Below are 10,436 nucleotides of genomic sequence, written 5' to 3' on the forward strand. Positions count from 1 at the left end.
GGGTTCCTAAATTTGCAGCCATTGCCAAACACTTGTATGAAGTCTTGAAAGGACAAGATGATTCTCCATTGGAGTGGAACTCTGAATGCTAGACAGCCTTTAAGACTCTAAGTGCTCCTGCTTTGGTGTTGCCTGACATCACTAAATCATTTCAGTTATTCATCCATGAGGTGGGAACAACTCAGCATTTGGGACCACAGTAGCACACTTACCCAAGAGACTAGACTACGTGGAGGCTGGGTGGCTTTCTTGTCTCCATGCCACTACCATACTACTAAAAAAGGCTGATAAGGTGACCTTGACGCAAAACCTGGATGTGTTTGTTCCCCATGCAGTAGAAACTACCAAGAAGACCTGGTGGTAAGTGGCTCTCAGGGACTAGGCTGGCCCAGTACCAGGGAACACTCAGGGATCCTCGGCTTACTATTAAGACTGTACAGGCTCTCAATCCTGCCTCCCTGTTGCTGACATTGCTGGAACTGCCAGAGTATGACTGTGTAAAAGTGACTGAAGCACTCTACTTGGCCAGACTGAAGTTGCATGATAAACCCCTCCTGAGCCCCGACTTGATTCTGTTCTTGGACAAAAACAGTATGGTAATCAATGGGGTTCGGAGGGCAGGGTCTCATTACATAGATTGATGTGTAGCAATCCTCCTGTTTTCAGCCTCCCAAGTGCTGGGATTACAGGCATGTGACACCATGCAGTCTCAATCACCATCTCAGCACACCCCAGGGGCGGGGCCGGCTTGGCATACTAGGGATTGAACCCAAGCCGCTACACTGCCTAAACAGGCACTTTAGTCTGCTGAGCAGTCAGGCCAGCCCACCTCCTAGATTCTACTAATGCATCACAATCTGCTTTTCTTCCTTGGATTAAATGTTTTCCAACTCCACAATCTTTTTTTTTTTTTTTTTGTTGGAACAGGGTATTGAACTCAAGGCCTTGCGCTTGCCAGGGAAGCGCTTATTCCACTGAGCCATCTCCCTGGTCCCCTAAATGTTTTCCAAGTTTGGGCAGAATATTGTTACCATCAAGTAGACTGTCTGGCCTGAGGCTTTGCCTCCTGCAACATGGGCTCAGAAAGCTGAGCTGATTGCATTTACTTGGGCTTTGGCAGGTAAACATTTACACTGACTCTTGCTATGCCTTTCCTACAGTGTGTGCATGGTGCTATCTACCTAGAGAGAGGCCTGCTGGGAGAAAAAGAAAGTAAGACTTCCTAAGAGATTCTTAACTAGTTGCAGGCCATTTGGCTTCCCACCAACGTTGTGGTGATCCACTGTCCAGGCCAACAGAAGAGCTCTTTGACAGAGTCCCAGGAAAACAGAGCAGCTGATTTGGATGCTAAACAAGCTGCCTTTGGGGAATCATTCCCTATAGCCTGAGCCTTAGTAGCTCCCTTCTTAAACTATCTAAGTATGCAGAAGCAGAACTGAAGTGGGCCAAAACAGAAGGGGCTACAGAACAAAATGGATGACAAGTTTTATGGGTGGGGGGAGTGTGAGGTTCCTCCCTGAGGCCGTAGGACATTTTGTGATCCAAGAACCACACAGCTGCACCCATTTGGGAAAAACAGCCATGGCAGAGCTGCTTGGCTGTCACTTTTCTATCTCTAGACTTTGGGTGTCTCTGTGGCTAGCAGATATGTGGTTTGTGCTCATAACAATCCAGTTTCTTATCCATAACAACAGCCTGGAGTTTGAAGGCAGGGGATGCTGAGCTTTGAGGACATGAGATTAAATTGACTACTGAAAACAAAAAGTAGAGCTATTTCTCATCTGCACCTGTACAGGCTGGCTGGGGGCCACCCTACTAGGACTGAGACATCTAGAAAGGTGGTAAAAACCTTGGTGGAGTTAATCATTCCCTGGTATGGGCTCCTGTGACAGTAGGTTCAGATAATAGGCCTGCTTTTGTGGGTCAAGTGGTTCAGAGCCTTTCTGCTGCTTTGGGGCTAAAGTGGAAACTAAACATAGCCTATTAGCCACACAGTTCTGGCCAAGGAGAGAGGCAGAACTGAACTTTAAAGATCATCCTAGCCAAGCTTTGGCAAGAGACTGAGGCAAACTGGGTAGCTATGCTCCCAACAGCCCTGCTGTGATCACACTGCACCCCTACCAGGATAGGCTTATTCCCATTTGAAGTAATGTTTGGGAGGCCTCTCTCCCCTCACTTTTGCTTGTTTTAGAAGGACTACAGGACATGGAAACTGTACACTTGTGCCAGCAGATAAAGGCATTATAGATTTTAAAGAACTTCACCTGGTCTTGTTACAGCGAAATCCCATTCCAATCCATTCTTCTGTTCATTCCTTTGAACCAGGAGACAGTGTTACTTAGAACTTGGAAGGATGAGCCTCTCCAACCAAACTGGGTGGGGCCACATGAGGTGATATTAACCATGCCTACTGCTTTAAAACTTGCAGGTTTCATGCTATGGATTCATCAAACCAGGGTTAAAAAGTGGACTCCTGAGGAGCAGGACACGACCCCTCCATCTCCACAGTAACAGATTGTTGTGTTGTTTTCAAAGACTAAAACAAAAATCAGCTATAACCCAAACAACATGATGACTCCCTTGGCTGTCTTGATGTTGTATTCGTAATTCCCATATATAAGTTTTGGAACCCTCACTGGTTTTAGGACAAGGCTGACCCTAAGATTCACCCATTCCCTACTTGTAAAGTCCAGAAAAAGGCAATTGACAGAGTATTGATATAAACTTGGTAGCTTGGGGACTATATATGTGCTCAAAAAGATGTGTAAGTAAAAAGAAAGCATATTGTCCCCAGTGGGGTTGTGAGACTACAGAACTATGGCAAGGACTGTATGATGGACAGACTCATTGGTGGGTCCAGGATGACAAGGATGTCGAAGTGTACAGGGAAAAGAGAACTGGATGCTAAACTGAGTATGCAGATAGTTTCTGTTTACAAATCAAAATAATTCTAAAAGATATTTATAACCCTGTTTGGGCAACTGGGCTCATTTCGGGAGTTTGTGTGCATATACAAAGGCCAGTTCCATGGATGGACCCCTAGAAAGCCAGCCATCCCCCCCCCCCCATGAATTACACTAATCTGACAGTCTCACTCACTGTGAAGGTCTTGTCTTGGCAACCTCTCCACCCAAGTGGCTGTCAAAGATAATGCAAAAAGAGTAAGTGCTCAATCAGGTGTTTACCAGATACTTAATGAAAACCATTATTTACTTTTTTTTTTTTTTTTTTTGGAACCAGGGATTGAACTCAGGCCCTTGTGCTTGCCAGAGAAGTGCTTATTCCTCTGAGCCATCTCCGCAGCCCCTGAAAACCATTATTTACTTTTTCTTTTTTTTTTTGTGGAGCTGGGGATTGAACTCGGGCCCTTGCGCTTGTGAGGAAAGCATACCATTATTTACTTAATGAGTGTAATTCTACTTTGGCAAGAAGCTGCTGGATGGGTATAAGGCCAAGTCTGCCCTTTTAATGAGGTGATAGCTCCTTCAACAGAGATTGCCCCTAGTCAAACACTGTGTACTCCAGAGGAGAAAAAGCCATTGACCTTTTTCTGGTAGAAACTGTTTATGGACAAGGTTTTTATGTGAGAGGATACAACCAAGTTGTTCATAGCCAAACTGTGCCACAAAACTCCACTTACAGAGCACCTCAGGGATCCTTGTTATTCTGTACTAATAGATTATTTACATGTCTCGACTACAGACAAAAATTCACACAATATGACTGCTGCCTTTTGGTTATGCTTATCCTTAGATAAGAACTAAAGAAGGGGGCCTGGAGACCTCGTACCTATTTCCCAATCAACAGACAGGGTCAAGATGAGATTTTGCGCTTTTACCAAGAATGGGTGGGATCAGCATAGCAGGGGGCCTCATGTTAGGTGCTGGTACTGTAGTCTACATTGAAATGGCATTATCAAAAGTTTACTAGATTGACCCATAGTATAAAACAGAGTGTGGCGGGGGTTCAATATGTGGTCAATTACATGACCAAGTTAATTCCCTGGCAGCAGTGGAAATTACAGAATAAAAAAGGTCTCAACTTGCTTTTCATAGAACAAGGAGGTTCTGTGCCACCCTAACAGAAAAGATTCTCTTTTTTTTCAATACTCGGGATTGAACTCAGGGCCTTGTGCTTGCCAGGCAACCGCTTATTCTATCTCCCTGGCCCCAAGAAAATATTGTTTCTATGCAAACAGCTCAGTAGTTATCATAGAAACACTTGATAAGTTGGACAGAGAGGCAAAAAATGAGAAGAAAACATAGCAATCAAGAGTGGTATTAGGGGCCGGGGAGATGGCTCAGTGGAATAAGCATTTCCCTGACAAGCGCAAGGGCCTGAGTTCAATCTCCAGTTCTGCAAAAAAAAAAAAAAAAAAGGGGGGGTTTTAGAGGCTGTTCAACTGGAAATCAGAACGAGTCTCCATTATTACTGGGGTCACTGGGCCAATAATAACTATCATAGTGATCCTCACCTTCAGAACATGTATAATTAGTTGGGTTAAAAATAGGATCCAGGGGCTAGGGAGACAGCTCAGTAGAATAAGCTCATGCAAAATAAATAAATAAATAAATAAATAAGCAAGCTCTGACCTGGCAAGTGCAAGGGTTGGAGTTCAATCCCCAGTTCCGCCAAAAAAAAAAAAAAAAAAAAAGGATCCAAAGCAGTGTGAACTAAATAATGGTTCTCAATGAGACCACTAAATATGACACAGAAAGTAGGCCTGCATTATATGAGAGAGTATATATGACCTAAGAAAGAAAGGGCAAGAGTCTCCATTTTTTTTTGTAACTCTATTTTAAAAGATATTAGCAAGTCCACTTAAACTGTAGGTGAACTCACTCAGCCCCTCCCCTTATAGCTAATTATGAACCCATAAAGTAGGAACAAATAGAACAAATTCAGAAGCAGGCTAAAGGTTAAACAACTGTGACCACTGCCAGGTGGTCACATTTTTGGGAAATGTACACCTTGTAACAATTATGTGAGATTCTTTTTTTTTTATGTGAGATTCTTGTAAAAGTCCAAAAAAAAAAGAGAGAATGATGTGTTTACCATGGAAACATACAGGCTATTTAAGATGTGTTCAAAGTCCACCCAGCAGAAGGCAGGTTTTAATAAAGCTTTTTTTTTTTGGTATTGTTAGGGAAGGGTCTTCAGGGTGTTCAGGGTCTCAATACTCCCATTTACAGCCTCCCAAGAGCTGGGATTACAGGTGTGCGCCACCACACCCAGTCTCAATTGCTGTCTCAGCGCGCCCTGGGGGAAGGGCCAGCACCAGCAGGCCTGGGGATCCAACCCTGGCCCCTGGCCCCTGCGCCTGCTTGCAGGTGATTTAATCCACTGAGCTATTTGGCTGGCCCAATAAAGCTTTTCTATTCCTATATATTCAGTCTCCTGTGAGTGCATTTTCTCATTGAGCTTGCTATAACAATAGAAACAAGGGTGGCTCCCAGGGACTAGGGTTGTCATTGTCTAGTGGGTACAGTGTCCTGGAGATTGGTTCCACTACAATGGGAATGTAGTTAACTAAAAACATGCACACTTTGGGACTTGGGAGATGGCTCAGTGGAATAAGCGCTTCCCTGGCAAGTGCAAGAGCCTGAGTTCAATCTCCGGTTCCACCAAAACAACAACAACAGCAACAACAAAAAGACATGCATACTTAAAAATGGCTGGGCCAGGGATATGGTTCAGAGGCATAAACACCTGCCTGGCAAGCTCAAGGTTCTGAATTTGATCTCCTGTACCAAAAAACAAACAAACAAACAAACAAAAAAAAAACCAGTTATGATGAGCTGGGTGTGGTAGCACACACCTGTAATCCAGGATTTGAGAGGCTGAGGCAGGAGGATCACCATGTGTTCAAGGTCAGCCTGGGGTACATAGTCTAAGGCTAGCTTGAGCTTCATAGCAAAACCCTGTCTCCAAAAACAGAAAAACCCCAACAAAATCACACATATATATGTAAAAATATGGTTATAATGAAGACAGGTATAATGGTGCATGCCTATAATCCCAGCATTCTGGGATGCTGAGGCAGGAGGATCCCAAATTCAAGCCCAAACCAGGCAATTTACCAAGACCCTGTTTCAAAATTAAAAACAAAAATTTAAAAGGTTAAAATGATAAATCTTATGTGTATTTTACTTCAATTAAACACACACACACACACACAGAGACAAACTATACCCCCAATAACAAAGCAGTTTTGTAGCTGGGTATGGTGGTGGACAAACACTGACTTGTAATCTAAGCACTCAAGAAGCTGAGGCAGGAACGCTGAATTCGAGGCCAGCCTGAACAAAATAGCAAAACTCTCTCCCCAAACCAACCAAGCAATCAATCAATCAATCTTTTTTTTTTTTGACAATCTATTTTGCAGTGGTTGTAATTACCAAGGCTCCTTGGTTGCAAGTGATAGAAATTCCAATTTGAACTCGCATAATGTTTACATTTACTAGCTCAGAGTCCAAGGAAAAGTTGAACAAACCATGAGTGGGCAGGAATACGGAGCTTCAGGAATAATTGGAGCCAGGCACTTGATAGCTTCCAAGCTGTTTCTCACCTCTGCTGCATTTCGCTCGTTGGCTCCTTTTTCATTGCAGACCAGCTGGTTCCATATGGCAGGACAAGTGGCTGCTGACAGCTCCTGTTTTACATTTTATGGCTTCCACACTGGAGATGGATTTTCTTTCTCTCCAGTTCAAAAAATTCTGGTCCAGGACCAGTGGCCAATGGTTTGAAATCATTTAAAGTAATACTATGCAATAGTCAGAAGTATTTACAGAAATACGATAAGGAAATAGAATGAGATCTGTAACAGTATCTATTGTGTACAGTCAAAACACATACACAGAATATTATATATTATTCAAAGATACATATACATTTACAAACATGTAACAAACACAGTAGAGGCACTACCTAAGGGAAGAGATAGAATGGGAGTGGTAAATTAAAACGCAGAGCAAAAAAAATAAATGAGAAAGGCCTTATTAGTGACTGTGACTGAAACAAGATGGCTGACTCAATTCTCTGCACCTGAGGGGAAATAAGCAGCAAAAGAGGGTACGACAGAGGAATAAAGAAGAAAAAACAGAAGTATTTCTGAATGGAAGTGAAGGGCAGTTTTCAAGAGAAAATAAATGATGGGAATGCTGAGATAACTTCATATATGTTCATGATGAAGACAGTTATATACTGACAGTTGATGGAATGTGGGGATGAGGGAGATTGGCAATGTCATAGGTAACTTCTGGGTTTTCACACAGATGAAGGTATAATTTATTGAGCTTTAAGACAGGTGAAGGGGCCAAGGAGATAGCTCAGTAGTCTAAAGCACCTGCTTCGGCAAGCTTAGGCAGGTGCAGGAGACAGCTGGCACCACATGCCCCACCAGCCCCACCCTCAGGGTGGGCTGAGCTGGTTTTAAAAAAAAAAAAGAGAGAGACTAGTGAAGAAACAAATATTTGGGAAGAAAATCAGAGATTTGATGAACTACATTTGAATTGCTTATGAGGCACCTAAAAAGTATGTCCCCCTCCTTATTTTTCACCACAAATATGTGTACTTTATTGTCTTTTATTTCTTTCACTTTTTTCTTTTCTTTTGTTTTGCGAAACCAGGGATTGAACTCAGGCTCTTGCACTTGCCAAGCAAGAGCTTATTCTACTGAGCTATCTCTCCGGCCCCAACTGTCTTTTATTTCTGAAGAATGAGCTCTTCAATTTATCAAGTACTTCTTTCATTACATTTTATCTTTATTTTTCCTTCTGTTTTGCTTTTATTGTCTTTTCCTCCCTTCATTGGATTCTTAACCTGTTTTCTCTCTTCTTTGGTGGGGTGGGTCAGTACTGGAGACCAAACCCAAGGCTCTATGCATGTTAGGCAAGCACTCCATCACTAAACTACACCCACAGCCTCTTCTTCTCCTCTTATTTTTGGTACTAGGGATAGCCTCAGTACTTTGAAATTTTTTTTTTCTTCATTATGAGACAGACTCTTACCAAACTGCTATGAGGTCCAGGCTAGTCTCAAACATGTGATCCTCTGGCCTCAAGTTTCCCAGTGTCAGCATGCACCACATCTGGCTTGTCCCTTATTTTTTTTTTTTTTTTGTGGAACTGAGGATTGAACTCAGATCCTTGCATTTGCCAGTCAAGCGCTTATCCTACTGAGCCATCTCCCCGGCCCCTGTCCCTTATTTTTTAAAAGTACTTACATTTACAAACAAATCAGCTGAGTACTGATTAGAGATGTATCATAGAGTCTTGTTTATTGGTTTGGTACTGAAGATTGAACACAGGGCCTTCACGCTGAGCAATTTCCTCAGGCTCCTCCTCCCCTTTTTGACACAGTCTCTTTCTAGTCACTAAATTGTTCTGAGTGGGACTCAAATTTGCAATTCTTCTGCCTCAGTCTCCAACAGTGCTGGGATTATATACATACACCACCACATCTGGCTTGCTGTTTAGATTATAAAACAAATTTACTGTATTATTCAGTCACAAGCTATGCAAATACCTATTTTAGGAATTTAAAATATTATATTTGTACATAAAGCCTGACTCTCTACTATTAAATCCTTTCTACAAAGCTCTTTTTTTTAAAAATTATTTATTTATTTATTTAGTGTGTGTGTGTGGCCAGCTCAGCCCACCAGGGGGCGTGGCTGGCTGGTATGTGGTGCTGGGGGATTGAACCGTGGTCCCTGGGCTTTGCTTAAGCTTAGCTTGTTCTAAGTGGGTGCTTTAGACCACTGAGCCATCTCACCAGCCCTACAAAGCTCTTATAGTTTGGAGTTTTGTAAGGGGAACAATATAATACAGGATACATATTTGTAAAATTGTTTATAATAGTCATTAGAAAAATCATATACAAAAAGAGAGAGCAAGAAATCTGTTCACATACTAAAGTCCAAAGAATCCAGACGAGGGCCTGGATTCTACAATAATGTCCCACACGAGCCTAACTGAAGACCGACAGGTCATAACAATGCCTACCACAAGTCCATCTGGGAGCCTAGAGCTCATGACAATGTCTTATGCAGGTTTCATAGATCTGCACTAGAAAGGCCCAAAGGACTGTGGTGGAAGCTATAAAGTCTATGCCATTGGGATGAAGGATCTGTGCTAGCAGGCTGAGGGATCTGAACTGGATCCAGAAGCAACACTCAAGGTAAGAACCAGAGCTCCCTCACAAAAAGTATAATGGCCATCCTCAGCAACAGTGAGGTCCTGAGCTCCTCTGATGTTGAGGAAAGCTGCCTTCCCATCAAGAAGCCAATGCGACAAGCTTCTCCAGTAAACTGAGCATTGCACCTATCTTCCCATCTGGAGCCAGGAAGCCATGCTCAAGGTGAGGACCCGAGTTCCCCCAAAGTGAACCATAGCCATTCTGAGTGATAGTGAGGTCCCAAGCTCCTCCTCTGACAAGAACAGCCAAGTTCATCAGGAAAGCCAGGATAACAAAGTTCTCCAGCAGAATACACCAAGAGAACCAGCAACTCCATAGCAGCTTCCAAACAGCTTCTACCAGTTTCCCTAATAGCCTTCTCTTCTTCTAAAGTTCTTTTTTTTTTTTTTCTTTTTTTCTTTTTTCTTCTGCAGGTCTACCTCTTATGCTGCTGGCAAAAATCCTCAGGTGGGCCTCCCACACCCAGCACCACACTAGTTCAGTTCAGCTGGGTGTCAGTTGTCAATCTACCACACTAACTATTTTAAATGTTTTCAAACCTTTTAAAATATATTTATACAAAAATTTAAGATAAATATTTGAGGGATTAGAAGTCCAATGGACTGTGTAAGACTAGTAATGAGCAAGAGGAGCAGGCAGGCAGCCTTGGAGAGGCAGTTTCCTCATACCACTATATTTAAAGGGTAAAGTCTTCTGGTCTAGTTAAATTTTATTTATTTATAGAGGTGCTGGGAATGGAAATCAGGGCCTTGCACATGTTAAGCAAACACTCTGTCATTCAGCTACCTCCCCATTTCCTGATATACACTAAATGGTTTTGCTGTACATAATCAAATTATGCATTGCTCTGCAAATAGGTTTTCAAAAGAAAAGCATTTGCTAATACGTTTTGAAGAGTGTGTTATGTCAATATATACATAAAGCGTTTTTTTGAGACAGGTCTCACTATATCCTAGGCTAGCCTTCCCTCTCTCTGTCTCCTGAATGCTGGATTTGCAGCATGAACCACCATGGTCAGCTGAACACACATTAGTTTTTAATATTTCTTTCTGGTTCTATAAAATCTGTTGGAAATAGCTGCTTTTGCCTTGGCCACTGAAATCATTCCCCCTGTTTTGGACTGTTGATCTTTGCACAATTCTTTTGACTTATGCTTTAACTTTCTGATGGTGAAGTGCATGTTATAGAAGAGGAAATGAAAGCTGGGAGTGGTGGCGCATGTCTGGAATCCCAGCACT

The 10,436-nt window shown here is 42.5% G+C and overlaps 1 protein-coding gene and 1 pseudogene across 8 annotated transcripts in view; one reads left to right on the top strand and one right to left on the bottom strand.

The window, feature by feature from the left end:
• Positions 1-10,436, bottom strand: part of Srr (serine racemase) — a 51,484-nt gene that overhangs the window by 26,390 nt on the left and 14,658 nt on the right. Inside the window, exon 1 of one of the 8 annotated variants that reach the window (XM_023719826.1) lies at positions 3,100-3,118. The exons of the other annotated variants lie outside the window; for them this stretch is intronic. The gene's annotated coding sequence lies outside the window, so the exon portion shown is untranslated. Of the gene's footprint in view, positions 1-3,099; positions 3,119-10,436 lie in introns of those variants that run through there. 8 annotated transcript variants of the gene reach the window in all.
• The window catches only part of LOC101565513, a 17,662-nt pseudogene continuing 14,452 nt past the window's right edge, over positions 7,227-10,436 (top strand).

Source organism: Octodon degus, unplaced genomic scaffold (assembly GCF_000260255.1).
Source record: "Octodon degus isolate 3935 unplaced genomic scaffold, OctDeg1.0 scaffold00072, whole genome shotgun sequence".
Classification (NCBI taxonomy): Eukaryota; Metazoa; Chordata; class Mammalia; order Rodentia; family Octodontidae; genus Octodon; species Octodon degus.